Source organism: Oncorhynchus kisutch, linkage group LG15 (genome assembly GCF_002021735.2).
Source record: "Oncorhynchus kisutch isolate 150728-3 linkage group LG15, Okis_V2, whole genome shotgun sequence".
Classification (NCBI taxonomy): domain Eukaryota; kingdom Metazoa; phylum Chordata; class Actinopteri; order Salmoniformes; family Salmonidae; genus Oncorhynchus; species Oncorhynchus kisutch.
The window spans coordinates 38,120,328-38,138,005 of record NC_034188.2 but is presented as its reverse complement, the minus strand read 5'-3'; positions in this window follow the sequence as shown (position 1 = coordinate 38,138,005).

The window sequence follows — 17,678 nt, the reverse complement described above, 5'->3', positions numbered from 1 at the left end:
TTTGTCAAAACGGTCTTTCATCTACTGCTGGTGGATGAACAGCTCCTGATAGCAAACGTTCACCCTTGTGCGAGGTGGGCCCTGATGCCATTCTTGAGCGTCTGGTTGAAGAGCTCTAACTGGGCAGCAGAGGCTGGATTTAGGATCTGGTTGATCGGTTCAGTGTTGGAGTCAAGTGGGGAAATGACCTTGACTGATAGGCGAAATCCCACAAAGTCAATAGCGGGACGAAGAAGAAACACTTATCTCCATTGAGAGCGAGGTGGTGTTTTGTCAGTGCAGTGAACACACTGTGAAGGTGCTCATTATGGATCCTGGTAATGGGCCCGTGGACAACGATGCCATCTATTGTATGCAGTAATCATGCACCTATAAGTTATATTGTTAGCACTGAGGCGGTTTGCCCTAGTAGGATGTTCACCCTGCACTTCAGCTCACATAAATATGATGGCTACCTCTGTCTACCTTTGTCTACCTCTGTTACACCTCCCAGTAAAGCAATAGAAACAATCAAGAACCCATTAGCATTTTATAAAAATAGCCCAAATGAATATATGGTTCATGAAATTGGTTCATGAAATCGATATCTTGCTAGTAACAGATAACATTCATATACTGACTATCTCTAAAACACATTTAGATGATACCTTTGCTGATACAGTGGTAGCAATACATGGTTTCATCATCTTCAGAAGGGACTGCTGGTGGAGAAAGTGTAAGCATTTATGTTCAGAGTCACATTTCTATCAATCTTATAGAGGATGTCACGTCAAATGCTGTGGAAGTAATATGGCTACAGGTTCACCTGCATCACCTTACGCCCATTCTTGTGGGAAACTGCTATAGACCACCAAGTGCTGACAGTCAGTATCTGGATAATATGTGTGAAATGCTTGATAATGTATGTGATATCAGTTAATGATGGCACCGGAGGGGAGGGCTGCCGTCTTATCGGCGCTCAACCAAACATGACTTTTTTTTTTCATGTTGTTCGTAACTTGTTTTGTACATAATGTTGCTGCTACCGTCTCTTATAACCAAAAAGAGCTTCTGGACATCAGAACTGCGATTGCTCACCTCAAACTGGACTAAGAGTTCTTCTTCAATGAGTCGGACGGGAGGGATATACTACTACAGACACCCGACCAGGCCCAGATGATGTTTCGCTGGAGAAGGAAACAGAGATTTTGTGGAAACAGATCTGGGTGCCTTGTGAGGATCAGGCGACGAGTGGCTAATCTGCCCTTGCTTTCCGGCCTGCTAGCTAATGTTCAATCCCTGGAAAATAAATGGGACAAGCTGAAAGCACGTACATCCTACCAACGGGACATTAAAAACTGTAATATCTTATGTTTCACCGAGTCGTGGCTGAACAACGACATTTAGAACATACAGCTGGCAGGTTGTACACTCCATCAGCAGGACAGAACAGCAAGCAGCCTCTGGTAAGACACGGGGCGGGGGCCTATGCATATATGTGAACAACAGCTGGTGCATGATATATAAGGAAGTCTCATGGTTTTGCTCTCCTGAAGTAGAATATCTCACGATAAGCTGTAGACCACACTATCTGCTTAGAGAGTTTTCATCTGTATTTTTCGTAGCTGTCTACATATCACCACAGACCGATTCTGGCACTAAAACCGCACTCAATTAGCTGTACTCAGACATAAGCAAACAGGAAAACGCTCATCTAGAGGCGGTGCTCCTAGTGGCTGGGACTTTAATGCAAGGAAACTTAAATCAGTTTTACCTCATTTCTATCAGCATGTTAAATGTGCAACCAGAGAAAAAAAATCTAGACACCTTTACTCCACACACAGAGATGCGTACAAAGCTCTCACGCGCCCTTCATTTGGCAAATCTGTCCATAATTCTATCGTCCTGATTCCTGCTTACAAGCAAAAATTAAAGCAGGAAGCACCAGTGACTCGGTCTATAAAAAAGTGGTCAGATGAAGCAGATGCTAAACTACTGGACTGCTTTGCTAGCACAGACTAGAACATGTTCTGGGATTCTTCCGATGGCATAGAGGAGTACACCACATCAGTCACTGGCTTTATCAATAAGTGCATCGAAGGATGTTGTCACCGCAATGACTGTACATACCTCAAACCAGAAGCAATGCATTACAGGCAACATCCACACTGAGCTAAATGCTAGAGCTGCCGCTTTCAAGGAGCGGGACACTAAAGAAGCTTATAAGAAATCTCGCTATGCCCTCCAATGAACCATCAAACAGGCAAAGTGTCAAAACAGGACTAAGATTGAATCGTACTTTACCAACTCCAACGCTTGTCGGATGTGGCAGGGCTTGCAAACTATTACCGACTAGAAAGGGAAGCACAGCCGAGAGCTGCCCAGTGACACAAGCCTATCAGACGAGCTAAATAACTCGCTTCGAGGCAAGTAACACTGAAATATGCATGAGAGCATCAGCTGTTCCGGACAACTGTATGAAACAGCTCAACATTCACAAGGCTGCAAGGCCAGACGGATTACCAGGACCTGTACTCCGAGCATGTGCTAACCAACTGGCAAGTGTCTTCACTGACATTTTCAACCTCTCCCTGTCTAAGTCTGTAATACCAACATGTTTCAAGCAGACCACCATAGTCTCTGTGACCAAGAACACTAAGGTAACCTGCCTAAATGACTACTGACCCGTAGCACTCACGTCTGTAGCCATGAAATGCTTTGAAAGGCTGGTCATGGCTCAAATCAACACCATTATCCCAGAAACACTAGACCCACTCCAATTTGCATACTGCACCAACAGATCCACAGATGATGCAATCTCTATTGCACTCCACACTGCCCTTGCCCACCTGGACAAAAGGAACACCTATGTGAGAAGGCTATTCTTTGACTACAGCTCAGCATTCAACAGCATAGTGCCCTCAAAGCTCATCACTAAGCTAAGGACCCTGGGACTAAACACCTCCCTCTGTAACTGGATCCTGAACTTCCTGATGGACCGCACCCAGGTGGTACGAGTAGGTAACAACTCATCTGTCCCTCAGGGGTGCGTGCTTAGTCCCCTTCTGTACTCCCTGCTCACTCATGACTGCATAGCCAGGCACGACTCCTACACCATCATTAAGTTTGCTGATGACACAACACTGGTAGGCCTGATCACCGACAATGATGAGAGCCTATAGGGAGGAGGTCAGAGACCTGACCATGTGGTGTAAGGACAACAACCTCTCCCTCAACGTGATCAAGACAAAGGAGCTGATTGTGGACTACAGGAAAAGGAGGACCAAGCACGCCCCCATTCTCATCGATGGGGCTATAGAGGCGCAGGTGGAGAGCTTCAAGTTCCTTGGCGTCCACATCACCAACAAACTAACATAGTCCATGCACACCGAGGAAGTTGTGAAGAGTGCACGACAAAACCTATTCCCCCTCAGGAGACTGAAAAGATTTGGCATTGGACCTCAGTTCCTCAAAAGGTTTTACAGCTGCACCATAGAGAGCTTCCTGACAGGTTGCATCACTGCCTGGTATGGCAACTGCTCTGTCTTCGACCACAGGCACTACAGAGGGTAGTGCGTACGGCCCACTACATCACCGCGGCCAAGCTTCCTGCCATCCAGGACCTCTATACCAGGCTGTGTCAAAAATTGTCAAAGACTCCAGCCACCATAGACTGTTCTTTCTGCTATGGCACGGCAAGCGGTACCGGAGCGCCAAGTCTAGGTCCAGGAGGCTTTTAAAAAGCTTCTACCCCCAAGCTATAAGACTCCCGAACAGCTAATCAAATGTCTACGCAGACTATTTGCATTGCCCCTCCCCCCACCTCTGGAACTCTGCTACACCTCTCTGTTATTATCTGTGCATAGTCACTTTAATAACTCTACCTGCATGTACATATTACCTCAATTACCTTGACACCGGTCCCCCTTCTAATTGACATTGACTCTGTATCGGTTCCCCCTGTATATAGCCATGCTGTTGTTATTTACTGCTGCGCTTAATTTTTTTTGTTATTCATACTTTTTTTGTGGTATTTTCTTAAAACTGCATTGTTGGTTAATGGCTTGTAAGTAAGCATTTCACTGTAAGGTCTACAGCTGTTGTATTCAGTGCACGTGACAAATACAATTTGATTTGATTTTGATTTGATCGACATAGAGACATATTTTCTGAGTGATCTAAATGTTGATTGGCTTCATCAAACTGCCCACTCAAGAAAAACTTCAAACTGTAACCATTACCTGTAACCATTAACCGTAACCATTACTATTATCAGTCGACCTACAAGGGTATTTTCAAACAGCACCGGAATGAAATCATCCAATTGTATTGATCACATCTTTACTAATGCTGCAGAAATCTGTTCTAAAGCAGTATCAAAATCCATCGGATGTAGTGATCATAACATAGTAACCATATCTAGGAAAACCAAAGTTCCAAAAGCTAGGCCTAATATAGTGTATAAGAGGTCGTATAAGAAGTGTTGTCCTGATTCCCATGTTGAATATGTAACAATATTTGGTGGTTTGTTTTGTGTATTGAGTAGCAACCAGGCGCTGCACTTGACACATTTATGAAATTGCTTACTCCAGTTACTAATAAGCGTGCAACCATTGACTGTAAAAACGGTTAAATCCCCTTTGATTGATGAAAATGTAACATTTTACTGTTTAGGGAGGAGGCAAAAGGAATGACAAATAAGTCTGGCTGCACAGCAAATTGGTAAACATACTGTAAATTGAGAAATAATTTGACTAAACTGAAGACAAAGCTAAATCATACAAAATTTGGGAAAGTAGGCAAACTCGGCTCCATCATTCATTGAATCAGATGGCTCATTCATCACAAAACCCACTGATATTGCCAACTACTTGAATGATTTTTTCATTGGCAAGATTAGCAAACTTAGGCATGACATGCCAACAACAAATTCTGTACCTACACGTCCATGCATACCTTATGAAATTATGCAAGATCAGCATAGTAATGTTGAATTCCGTAAAGTGAGTGTGGAAGAGGTGAAATAATTATTGTTGTCAACAATGACAAGTCACCTGGGTCTGACAACTCGGATAGAAAATTACTGAGGATGATAGCTGACGATATTGCCTCTCCTGTTTACCGTCTCTTCAATATAAGCCTACAGGAAAGTGTGTGCCCTCAGGCCTGGAGGGAAGGAAAATGACAGTAGAAAATAATAGCAAAGCACCCTTTACTGGCTCAAGCAGCTGACCTGGGCTTGCTGTTGAGCTAGCTGTTGAGCGTAGTTTCCAGTCACAACTTGTGGACTTGTTTACGTGCTGCTATGCGGTTTGATGCAAACATTACTTTACTACCTGCCAACTTTGCGGTTTACCATTTAATTTTTTATTCCCTCGCTCAAATTTTTTCATTCAACTTTTTCACCCCGGACACCTCATCTGGACATGGTCCTACAGGACCTCCACAAGCCGAAGCTAAGTAGTAAAATTAACATTATGCCTTCTAATCGCAGTCACTGTGCTCATAATATACAGGAGAACGACCGCCTTATGGTGAGGATTGCCGTGCTGCAAGACCAGCTTCAGACACAATCGTTAGGCAAGGGTAATTTAAGTGTAGGAAAGGACAAAACAGCGTCTGTGCCACCAATAAGTACAGATAGTAGTATAAAACCCCTTGCACAGTTCGCCCACAATTTTCTCATGGCTTCTGGAAGGAAATGCTGTAGGAATGCTCAACCGGTGTCTCTCATTCAGCCGACAGAAACCTTCAACCGGTTCTCCCCATTAAGCAACGAGTCGGAGTCAGAGGCTGTGCCTTCTCTGCTCTCTCCTCCACCCGTTACGGGGTCTGAGACGCCGAAGCCTCCCACCATTAGCTCTGACAAATTGAAAACCCTAGTCATTGGCGACTCCATTACCTGCAGTATTAAACTTCAAACGAATCATCCAGCGATCATACACTGTTTACCAGGGGGCAGGGCTACCGACGTTAAGGCTCATCTGAAGATGGTGCTGGCTAAAGCTAAAACTGGCGAGTGTATAGAGATATTGTTATCCACGTCAGCACCAACGATGTTAGGATGAAACAGTCAGAGGTCACAAAGTGTAACATAGCTTCAGCGTGTAAATCATCTAGAAAAATGTGTCGCTTTCGAGTAATTGTCTCTGGCCCCCTCCCAGTTATGGGGAGTGATGAGCTCTACAGCAGAGTCTCACAACTCAATCGCTGGTTGAAAACTGTTTTCTGCCCCTCCCAAAAGATAGAATTTGTAGATAATTGGCCCTCTTTCTGGGACTCACCCACAAACAGGATAAGTCTGGCCTGCTGAGGAGTGATGGACTCCATCCTAGCTGGAGGGATGCTCTCATCTTATCTATGAACATAGACAGGGCTCTAACTTCTTGCTCCACAATGAGATGCAGGCCAGGCAGCAAGCTGTTAGCCAGCCTGCCAGCTTAGTGGAGTCTGAAACTAGCACTGTCAGTGTAGTCAGCTCAGCTATTCCCATTGTGTCTGTGCCTCGATCTAGGTTGGGCAAAACTAAACATGGCGGTATTCGCCTTAGCAATCTCACTGGAATAATTCCAGTCATTATTTAAAGAGATTTTGATATCTCACATCTCAAAATAGGGCTACGTAATGTTTGATCCCTCACTTCCAAGGCAGTTATAGTCAATTACCTAATCACTGATCACAATCTTGATGTGATTGGCCTGACTGAAACATAGCTTAAGCCTGATGAATTTACTGTGTTAAATGAGTCCTCTGCTCCTGGTTACACTAGTGACCATATCCCCTGTGCATCCCACAAAAGCTAGGCCTCCTGGGCCATATACAGCGTTCCTCACTGAGTTCCCTGAATTCCTATCAGATCTTGTAGTCATGGCAGATAATATTCACATTTTTGGTGACTTTAATATTCACATGGAAAAGTCCACAGACCCACTCCAAAAGGCTTTCGGAGCCATCATTGACACATCATCACTTCAGCAGTGATAAATGCATGAACTTCTTTGATGAAAAGATCATGATAATTGGAAAGCAAATGACAGATTCCTCTTTAAATGTGAGTATTTGTCCAAAGCTCAGTTGTCCTGAGTCTGCACAACACTACCAGGACCTAGGATCAAGGAAGACACCCAAGTTGTTTAATTCTATATCTCTTGACACACTGATGAAAATAGTCATGGCCTCTAAACCTTCAAGTTGCATACTAGACCCTATTCCAACTAAACTACTGAAAGAGCTGCTTCCTGTGCTTGGCCCTCCTATGTTGAACATAATAAATGACTCCCTATCCACCGGATGTGTACCAAACTCACTAAAAGTGGCCGTAATAAAGCCTCTCTTGAAAAAGTCCAACCTTGACCCAGAAAATATAAAAAACTTTCAGCCTATATTGAATCTCCCATTCCTCTCAATAATTTCTGAAAAAGCTGTTGCGCAGAAACTCACTGCCTTCCTGAAGACAAAACAATCTATACGAAACACTTCAGTCTGGTTTTAGACCCCATCATAGCACTGAGACTGCACTCGTGAAGGTAGCAAATGACCTTTTAATGGCGTCCTACCAAGGCTCTGCATCTGTCCTCATATTCCTAGACCTTAGTGCTGCTTTTGATGGCATCAATCACCACATTCTTTTGGAGATTGGAAACCCAAATTGGTCTACATTGACAATTTCTGGCCTGGTTTAGATCTTATCTGTCGGAAAGACATCAGTTTGTCTCTGTGGATGGTTTGTCCTCTGACAAATCAACTGTAGATTTCGGTGTTCCTCAAGGTTCTGTTTTAGGACCACTATTGTTTTCACTATATATTTTACCTCTTGGTGATGTCATTCTGAAACATAATGTTAACTTTCACTTCTATGCAGATGATACACAGCTGTACATTTTGATGAAACATGTTGAAGCCTCAAAAATTGCCCTCCCTGGAAGTTTCGGACATAAGGAAGTGGATGGCAACAATATTTTTTAATTTTAAACTCTGACAAAACAGTTACAGGTCCTAAGAAACAAAGAGATGTTCTGTTGGATCTGACAATTAATCTTGATGGTTGTACAGTTGTCTCAAATAAAACTGTGAAGGACCTCGGCATTACTCTGGACCCTGATCTTTCTTTTTACGAACATACAGTATCAAGACTGTTTCAAGGACAGCTTTTTTCCATCTATGTAACATTGCAAAAATCGGAAACCTTCTGTCCAGAAATGTTGCAGAAAAATGTATCCATGCTTTTGTCACTTCTAGATTAGACTACTGCAATGCTCTACTTTCCAGCTACCCGGATAAAGACCTAAATTAACTTCAGTTAGTGCTAAACACTGCTGCTATAATCTTGACTAGAACCAAAACATTTGATCATATTACTCCAGTGCTAGCCTCTCTACACTGGCTTCATATTAAGGCTAGGGATGATTTCAAGGTTTCAATTTTTATGGAATGGTCTGCCTATCCATGTGAAAGATGCAAACTCAGTCTCAACCTTTAAGTCTTTATTGAAGAGTCATCTCTTCAGTAGGTCCTATGATTGAGTGGAGTCTGGCCCAGGGGTGTGAAGGTGAACGGAAAGGCACTGGAACAACGAACCGCCCTGCTGTCTTTGCCTGTCCAGATTCCCTCTCTCCACATGGATTCTCTGCCTCTAACCCTATTACAGGGGCTGAGTCACTGGCTTACTGGTGCTCTTCCATACTGTCCGTAGGAGGGGTGCATCACTTGAGTGGAGTGAGTCACTGACATGATCTTCCAGTCTGGGTTGGCGCACCCCTTGGGTTTGTGCCGTGTGGTAGATCTTCGTGGGCTATACTTGGCCTTGTCTCAGGGTAGTAAGTTGGTGTTTGGAAGATATCCCTCTAGTGGTGTGGGGACCGTGATTTGGCAAAGTGTGTGGGGTTATATCCTGCCTGGTTGGCCCTGTCCGGGGGTATAAATAAATACATTTGTTTTCAAGCTTTAGTAAACTTTTGAAAAAAATAGTGTTTGACCAGATTCAATGTTATTGCACAGTAAAGAAATTAACAACATATTTTCAGCACGCTTACGGGGAAGGGCATTCAACATGTACAGCACTAACTTCCGGCGCTGACAGAGATGGCCGCCACGCTTCGCGTTCCTGGGAAACTATGCAGTTTTTTGGTTTTTTTACGTGTTATTTCTTACATTGGTACCCCAGGTCATCTTAGGTTTCATTACATACAGTCGGGAAGAACTACTGAATATAAGAGCAACGTCAACTCACCATCAGTACGACCAGGAATATGACTTTCCCGAAGCGGATCCTGTGTTCTGCCTTTCACCCAGGACAACGGAATGGATCCCAGCCTGCGACCCAAAACAAAGACGTCGTAAAAGAGGGAAACGAAGCGGTCTTCTGGTCAGGCTCCAGAGACGGGCACATCGCGCACCACTCCCTAGCATACTTCTCGCCAATGTCCAGTCTCTTGACAACAAGGTTGATGAAATCGGAGCAAGGGTAGCATTCCAGAGGGACATCAGAGACTGTAACGTTCTTTGCTTCACGTAAACATGGCTCACTCGAGAGATGCTAACGGAATCGGTGCAGCCAGCTGGTTTCTCCACGCAACGCACCGACAGAAACAAACATCTTCCTGGTAAGAAGAGGGGCGGGGGCGTATGTCTTATGGTTAACGAGACGTGGTGTGGTCACAACAACATACAGGAACTCAAGTCCTTCTGTTCACCTGATTTAGAATTCCTCACAATCAAATGTCGACCGCATTATCTACCAAGGGAATTCTCTTCGATTATAATCACAGCCGTATATATTCCCCCCCAAGCAGACACATCGATGGCTCTGAACGAACTTTATTTGACTCTTTGCAAACTGGAAACCACATATCCTGAGGCTGCATTCATTGTAGCTGGGGATTTTAACAAGGCTAATCTGAAAACAAGACTCCCTAAATTGTATCAGCATATCGATTGCGCAACCAGGGCTGGTAAAACCTTGGATCATTGCTATTCTAACTTCCGCGACGCATATATAAGGCCCTCCCCCGCCCTCCTTTTGGGAAAGCTGACCACGACTACATTTGTTGCTCCCTGCCTGCAGACAGAAGCTGAAACAAGAAGCTTCCGTGCTGAGTTCTGTTCAACGCTGGTCCGACCAATCTGACTCCACGCTCCAAGACTGCTTCCATCACGTGGACTGGGATATGTTCCGCATTGCGGCGAACAACAACATTGACGAATACGCTGATTCGGTGTGCGAGTTCATTAGAACGTGCATTGCAGATGTCGTTCCCATAGCAACGATTAAAACATTCCCAAACCAGAAACCGTGGATTGATGGCAGCATTCGCGTGAAACTGAAAGCGCAATCCACTGCTTTTAATCAGGGCAAGGTGACCGGAAACATGACCGAATACAAACAGTGTAACTATTCCCTCCGCAAGGCAATCAAACAAGTTAAGTGTCAGTATAGAGACAAAGTACAGTCGCAATTCAACGGCTCAGACACAAGAGGTATGTGGCAGGGTCTACAGTCTATACCGGATTACAAAAAGAAAATCAGCCCCGTCACGGACCAGGATGTCTTGCTCCCAGGCAGACTAAATAAATGTTTTGCCCGCTTTGAAGACAATACAGTGCCACTGACACAGCCCGCAACCAAAACATGTGGACTCTCCTTCACTGCAGTTGACGTGAGTAAAACATTTAAACGTGTTAACCCTCGCAAGGCTGCAGGCCCAGACGGCTTCCCCAGCCGCGCCCTCAGAGCATGCGCAGACCAGCTGGCCGGTGTGTTCATGGACATATTCAATCAATCCCTATACCAGTCTGCTGTTCCCACATGCTTCAAGAGGGCCACCATTGTTCCTGTTCCCAAGAAAGCTCGGCATTTAACACCATAGTGCCCTCCAAGCTCGTCATCAAGCTCGAGACCCTGGGTTTCGACCCCGCCCTGTGCAACTGGGTACTGGACTTCCTGACGGGCCGCCCCCAGGTGGTGAGGCTAGGTAACAACATATCCACCCCGCTGATCCTCAACACTGGGGCCCCACAAGGGTGCGTTCTGAGCCCTCTCCTGTACTCCCTGTTCACCCACGACTGCGTGGCCACGCACGCCTCCAACTCAATCATCAAGTTTGCGGACGACACTACAGTGGTAGGCTTGATTACCAACAACGACGAGACGGCATACAGGGAGGAGGTGAGGGCCCTCGGAGTGTGGTGTCAGGAAAATAACCTCACACTCAACGTCAACAAAACTAAGGAGATGATTGTGGACTTCAGGAAACAGCAGAGGGAGCACCCCCCATCCACATCGATGGGACAGTAGTGGAGAGGGTAGTAAGTTTTAAGTTCCTCGGCGTACACATCACAGACAAACTGAATTGGTCCACTCACACAGACAGCATCATGAAGAAGGCGCAGCAGCGCCTCTTCAATCTCAGGAGGCTGAAGAAATCCTGCTTGTCACCAAAAACATACTTCTACAGATGCACAATCGAGAGCATCCTGTCGGGTTGTATCACCGCCTGGTACGGCAACTGCTCCGCCCACAACCATAAGGCTCTCCAGAGGGTAGTGAGGTCTGCACAACGCATCACCGGGGGCAAACTACCTGCCCTCCAGGACACCTACACCACCCGATGTCACAGGAAGGCCATAAAGATCATCAAGGACAACAACCACCTGAGCCACTGCCTGTTCACCCCGCTATCATCCAGAAGGCGAGGTCAGTACAGGTGCATCAAAGCTGGGACCAAGAGACTGAAAAACAGCTTCTATCTCAAGGCCATCAGACTGTTAAACAGCCACCACTAACATTGAGTGGCTGCTGCCAACACACTGACTCAACTCCAGCCACTTTAATAATGGGAATTGATGGAAATTGATGTAAAATATACCACTAACCACTTTAAACAATGCTACTTAATATAATGTTTACATACCTTACATTATTCATCTCATATGTATATGTATGTACTGTACTCTATCATCTACTGCATCTTTATGTAATACATGTATCACTAGCCACTTTAAACTATGACACTTTGTTTACATACCCTACATTACTCTTCTCATATGTATATACTGTACTCGATACCATCTACTGCATCTTGCCTATGCCGTTCTGTACCATCACATATTCATATATCTTTATGGACATATTCTTTATCCCTTTACACTTGTGTGTATAAGGTAGTAGTTTTGGAATTGTTAGGTTAGATTACTCATTGGTTATTACTGCATTGTCGGAACTAGAAGCACAAGCATTTCGCTACACTCGCATTAACATCTGCTAACCATGTGTATGTGACAAATAAATTTGATTTGATTTGATTGGCTGAGATAAATGTATAATAAAAATACTGTGGAAGCTGTTTTGTTAGAATTCAGTGTGGCTTTTGACATTATCGATCATAATCTCCTGCTGGAAAAATATATCTGTTATGGATTTACATCCTCTGCTATATTTTGGATGAAGAGTTACCTGTAAGGGATCACAGAGGGTGTTATTTTATGGAAGCCTCTCTAACATAATCCAAGTAGTCAGGCATTCCCCCAGGCAGCTGTGTAGGCCCCTAACTTTTAAAAATCTTTACTAATGACCTAGTACTGGCTCCGAGTAAAGCATGTGTGTCTATGTATGCTGATAACTCAACACTATATATGTCAGATAACACAGCAACTGAAATCACTGCAACACTTAACACAAAGAGCTGCAGTCTATTTCAGAATGGGTGGCAAAAAAATAAGTTAGTCCTAAGTATTTTATATTTTGGACAACTCATTCACTAAACCCTAAACCTCAACTAAATCTTGTAATGAATCATCTGGAGATTGAGGAAGTTAAGGAAACTAACCTGTTTGGAGTAACCCTGGATTGTAAACTGTCATGGTCAAAACATATAGATCAAACAGTAGCTAAGTTGGGGAGAAGTCTGTCCATAATAAAGTGTTACTCTGCCTTCGTAGCCCTTTCCTGCTGTCAATGACTAAAATCTCTTTCGTTGGCCATATAGGTGTAATGTTATGAATATTTTTCATAATTTCATAAATAAAATTTTATAAATAAAAAATTATTTTTTTCTATGTCAAACTGCTTTTTTATATTTCAGTTTTCTGTGATGTATGTAAAGTGTAATATTGGAATGCACCCTCAAAATTGAATACATTTCCACACTATATCTGACATGCTACAGGTCTCTTCTTTTTTGTTGTTGTTGCTGATAACCATGTGTGTGATGTGTATACTTTGTTTCAAAGTATATTTGTTTAAGATTACCAGAATCACTCTGTGTGACCGTGATTTAGCTCACTACAGTAAAAACAACGCCATTAAGAAGACAGTTTTGTCTTACCTGGACTAATGTCCAGTCGTGTGGTCAGGTGCCACAATGTACATGGAGAGCTAACATTAATAATATGCATGTCAATCTCTCCTGGCTCAAAGTAACTACTCGTATGTGTGAGAGGTATTGAATGCTGAATGCACGAGCTGTCAGTTTAATAAACTACCAGCACACAGCTCTGACACCCATGCATACCCCTCAAGACATTCCACCAGAGGTCTCTTCACAGTACCCAAGTCCAGAACAGACTATGGTCAGCAAACAGTACTACATAGAGCCATGACTACATGGAACTTTATTCCACATCAAGTTACTCATGCAAGCAGTAAAATCAGATTTGAAAGAAAACAGATACAGATATACCTTATGGAACAGCTGGTACTGTGAAGAGACACATACACAGGCGCAGACACACGCAGACACACACATGATAACATACACACTATACACACAAGTACACATGGATTTTGTGTTGTAGATATGTTGGCAAAATTCTCAATAGAATGCAACTGTTCAAAAAAAGAAATGAAAGGATGCCATCTCAAGAAAAAGTTAGCAGTATAACATCCCAAAATGTATTTAAAAAAATTCTAAGTGTAGAAAAGACATTAGATCCTTCATCTAGGCTGATACAGTGGGAGGTTTGCAGGATTTCCCATTAAGCAAGATCTGCCGACGGGCTATGAGGGTAACAATTGCTACAACGTCTGCTTTACTTTTAGTCAGACTAGGCAACAAAGATGGACCTCCTAAAGCTATCAAAGGACAAGGCTGCAGGTCAAGATCTAGAATTTTAGAGAGATTATTAAAAAAGGATGACCAATACTCAGAGAGCTTAGAACATGGATAAAACATATGAGTGTGGTTTGAACATCTACCACGTGTCATTTGTGTCTGGGAGGAATTGACAACGTTTTTCTTTGGTGTAGTGAATTCTGTGTACAAGATCTTAAACTGAATTAAACTTAACCTAGCACATGAGGATGTGGAGTTACCCCTAATAAGGGCCTCCTCCCACCAGTCATCTGTAATCCACGGCAGGGACAAATCATTTTGCAACGTCTTGGGAGGTAGTTGAGGAAAGGTGGGAAAATGAGAGCGAACAAAGTTACGGGCCTGAAAATAGCAGGAAATATTAGAATGAGCCAGATTACATTTAGCTATGAGATCATTAAAACGGGCAAACTCCCCATCTAATAAAAAAATATTTGAAACATACCTAACCTCTCTCTCGCCACAAAACAAAAGCCTGGTTGAGTTTGGAGGGTAAAAATAGGTGGTTGTTAGAAAATTGGGCTTAGACGAGAAGGGGCATAAAGTCTAAAATGTTGACGAAATTGTCTCCAAATCTTCAAAGTAGAGAGCACAATGGGGTTTACAGTATACTTTGAAGGACACAAGGAGAGTGGGGCACAAGTAAGAGCAGAAATAGAGGATGATTGGCTGGATATGTGCTTCTAATGAGCACCAGAGCATTACACCAGACCATAATACAGCAGTACATTTGGAAGTGCCAATCCTCCATCTTATCTCCTTCTTTAAAGTATTGCTCTACGTATCCTAGGTGATTGTGATTTGCCTGACCAGATAAAATGACTGATGAGCCTATCCAACTTGGTAAAACAAAAATGATTGCGGCAGAAAGATCAGAAGACATTGAAAAAGGTATATATATATATATCCAAATTTAAGTTATCTAAAAAGTGGCCCATAGTCGTATTATCTGATGGGGGTTCGGATTTGTAGAGGTTAGAATAAAAAGACACAAAAGTTTGATTAATATTAGACCAATCACTTGTAAGATTACAGGAAGACTCAAATACCTGAGAGATAAGGTGGTTTGGCCTTGTCACCATATTTGTAGTACGTCCCCGTTGTTCATTGCAACAGAAACTCTGCTTTATCAGTGGAAAACAGATTAAATTGAGTTAAATTTCAGCTTCTCTTTATATAATTCAGGGGATGGTAAAGTTGAATATTGGCGGTCTACTCTTACCTGGATTGAGTCCACCAGTTCTTGACGTTTCAGTTTAGTTTGACATAATGAGCAATGTAAGAAATTATTTGAAAGTCTCCCAAATAAGAGAGGGGGAGGTATTGTCATTTTTATTTATCTATGTTGGTTGAAATAAAGTCACAGAATTCGTTGTGACAATAGGTGTTAAATCTCCAATTCTACTATTTTTGCATTCAGAGTAAATGCTAATGTGGGGGAATGGTCCGAAATTACCATAACACAATATTCTGTAGTTTTAACTGAGGGGAGAAGGGGTCTATCTAAAAAAAAAGTAGTAGTCTATGTGTGAGTAGGCTTGATGAACAAGAAAAAAGTAGGAGAATTACTTTGTGACCGGGTGGAAGAAGAGCCATGGATCGACACAACCCATTTGGGACATGAATGTAGAAAGAGCTTTTGACATCCCGGAAAGAGTAAGTGTTCTGGGATTAGACTGGTCGAGTCTTGGTTTAATAACACAGTTAAAGTCCCGCTGAAGATGAGGCGGTGGGTGTCAAGATTAGGGAGAGAGGCTAAAAAAGATATCATAAATCCAGTGTCATCCCAGTTAGGGGCGTAAACATTCGCAAGTGCTACAGGGGTCTGGAAAAAGGTGCCACTAACTATTGCATAAACGTCCTCCAGGATCTAAAATGATCTGGTGAAAACTACTTGTTTGTGAATCACTACTGTTGTTCCCCTGGCTTTGCCATTACAATTAGAATGAAAACCTGTCCAACCCATGCTCTTTGCGATCTAGTATGGTCGTTAGCACGTACTGTAGGTGCGTTTCTTGAAGAAATACGAAATCAGTATTTAGGCTCTACAGATGTGAAAGTACTCTGGCGCCCTTAATTTGTCACAACCGCGAATGTTCCATGTCGCCAGTCTGACTGGAAGCCCCAAAATACCATCCTGTCTTGTTGTTGAACAAGACATGAATACTTATAAAAGGAGATGTCAAATGAAGAAGTAAGAGGAAAAGAGAGATTGAGCGCAACGAGTGCGCTGAGAGTCGGGAAGCAAGTTCAGGGAGCGAGTGTTTTAATAAATGAAATCAACTAAATACAAAACAAGAAACACAGACATGACACTGGAACAGAAACAATAACGCCTGGGGGACGGAACCGAAGGGAATGACATATATATCAAATAAAAATGTATTTGTCACATGCAACAACAACCTTACAGTGAAATGCTTACTTGCAAGCCCTTAACCAACAATGCAGTTTTATGAAAATAACAACAAAACAATGTTGCAGAAAAAAACAAGAGATAAGAAAAGCAAATAATGAAAGAGCAGCATTGAATAACAATAGCAGGGCTTTATACTGGGAAGGTAATCAGAGAGGTGATGGAGTCCAGGTGAGTCGGATGATGCACAGGTGCGCGTAACGATGGTGACAGGTGTGCGCCATAACGAGCAGCCTGGTGACCTAGAGAGGGAGAGGGAGCACACTTGACATTGAGAGAGGAACAGCATGAAGAAGAAAAAAACATCTTATTAAAATATCAAATCCCTTAGAGAAACAGACACAGAGCACACAAATCTTTTGATAATGCCGACATAACCCCAACCCCTAATCACCCCCAACATACTCAAAAATTAAATATAAGTGATAGTACAATACCATTCAAAGAAAACAAAAGGAAACGAGACGAGCAGCAGGAATTCTCTCTTACTCTGCATCAGTTTATTACCCTAAACATGTGCAGGGTAATAAACTGATCTAGGAAAGAAGTTACATACACCCTTGAAATTAAAAAATAAAATATGGCAGTAGGCAAGTCTACATTTTGGGTTATTTAAAAATGTTAACAGCGATTTGGGTTATTTAAAAATGTTAACAGCGATCTGTCATTTCAATGGCTGTAATATGAATGTCGTCCACTAGGTTTCGCCACAGGCCTGAGTAATGAAAAACATTTGAATACATACATACACATATAGGAGGCTGTATCGATATATATGTATACAGTTAAATTCGGAAGTTTACTTGCACCTTAGCCAAATACATTAAAACTCAGTTTTTCACAATTCCTGACATTTAATCCTACAAAAAATTACCCGTCTTACGTCAGTTTAGGATCACCACTTTATATTTAGAATCTGAAATATCAGGAATAACAGTAGAAAGAATGATTTATTTCAGCGTTTATTTCTTTCATCACATTTCCAGTGGGTCAGAAGTTTACATACAATCAATTAGGATTTGGTAGCATTGACTTTAAATTGTTTAACTTGGGTCAAATGTTTTGGGTAGCCTTCCACAAGCTTCCCACAATAAATAAGTTGGGTGAATTTTGGACCAATCCTCCTGACAGAGCTGGTGTAACTGAGTCAGGTTTCTTGGCCTCCTTGCTCACACATGCTTTTTCAGTTCTGCCCA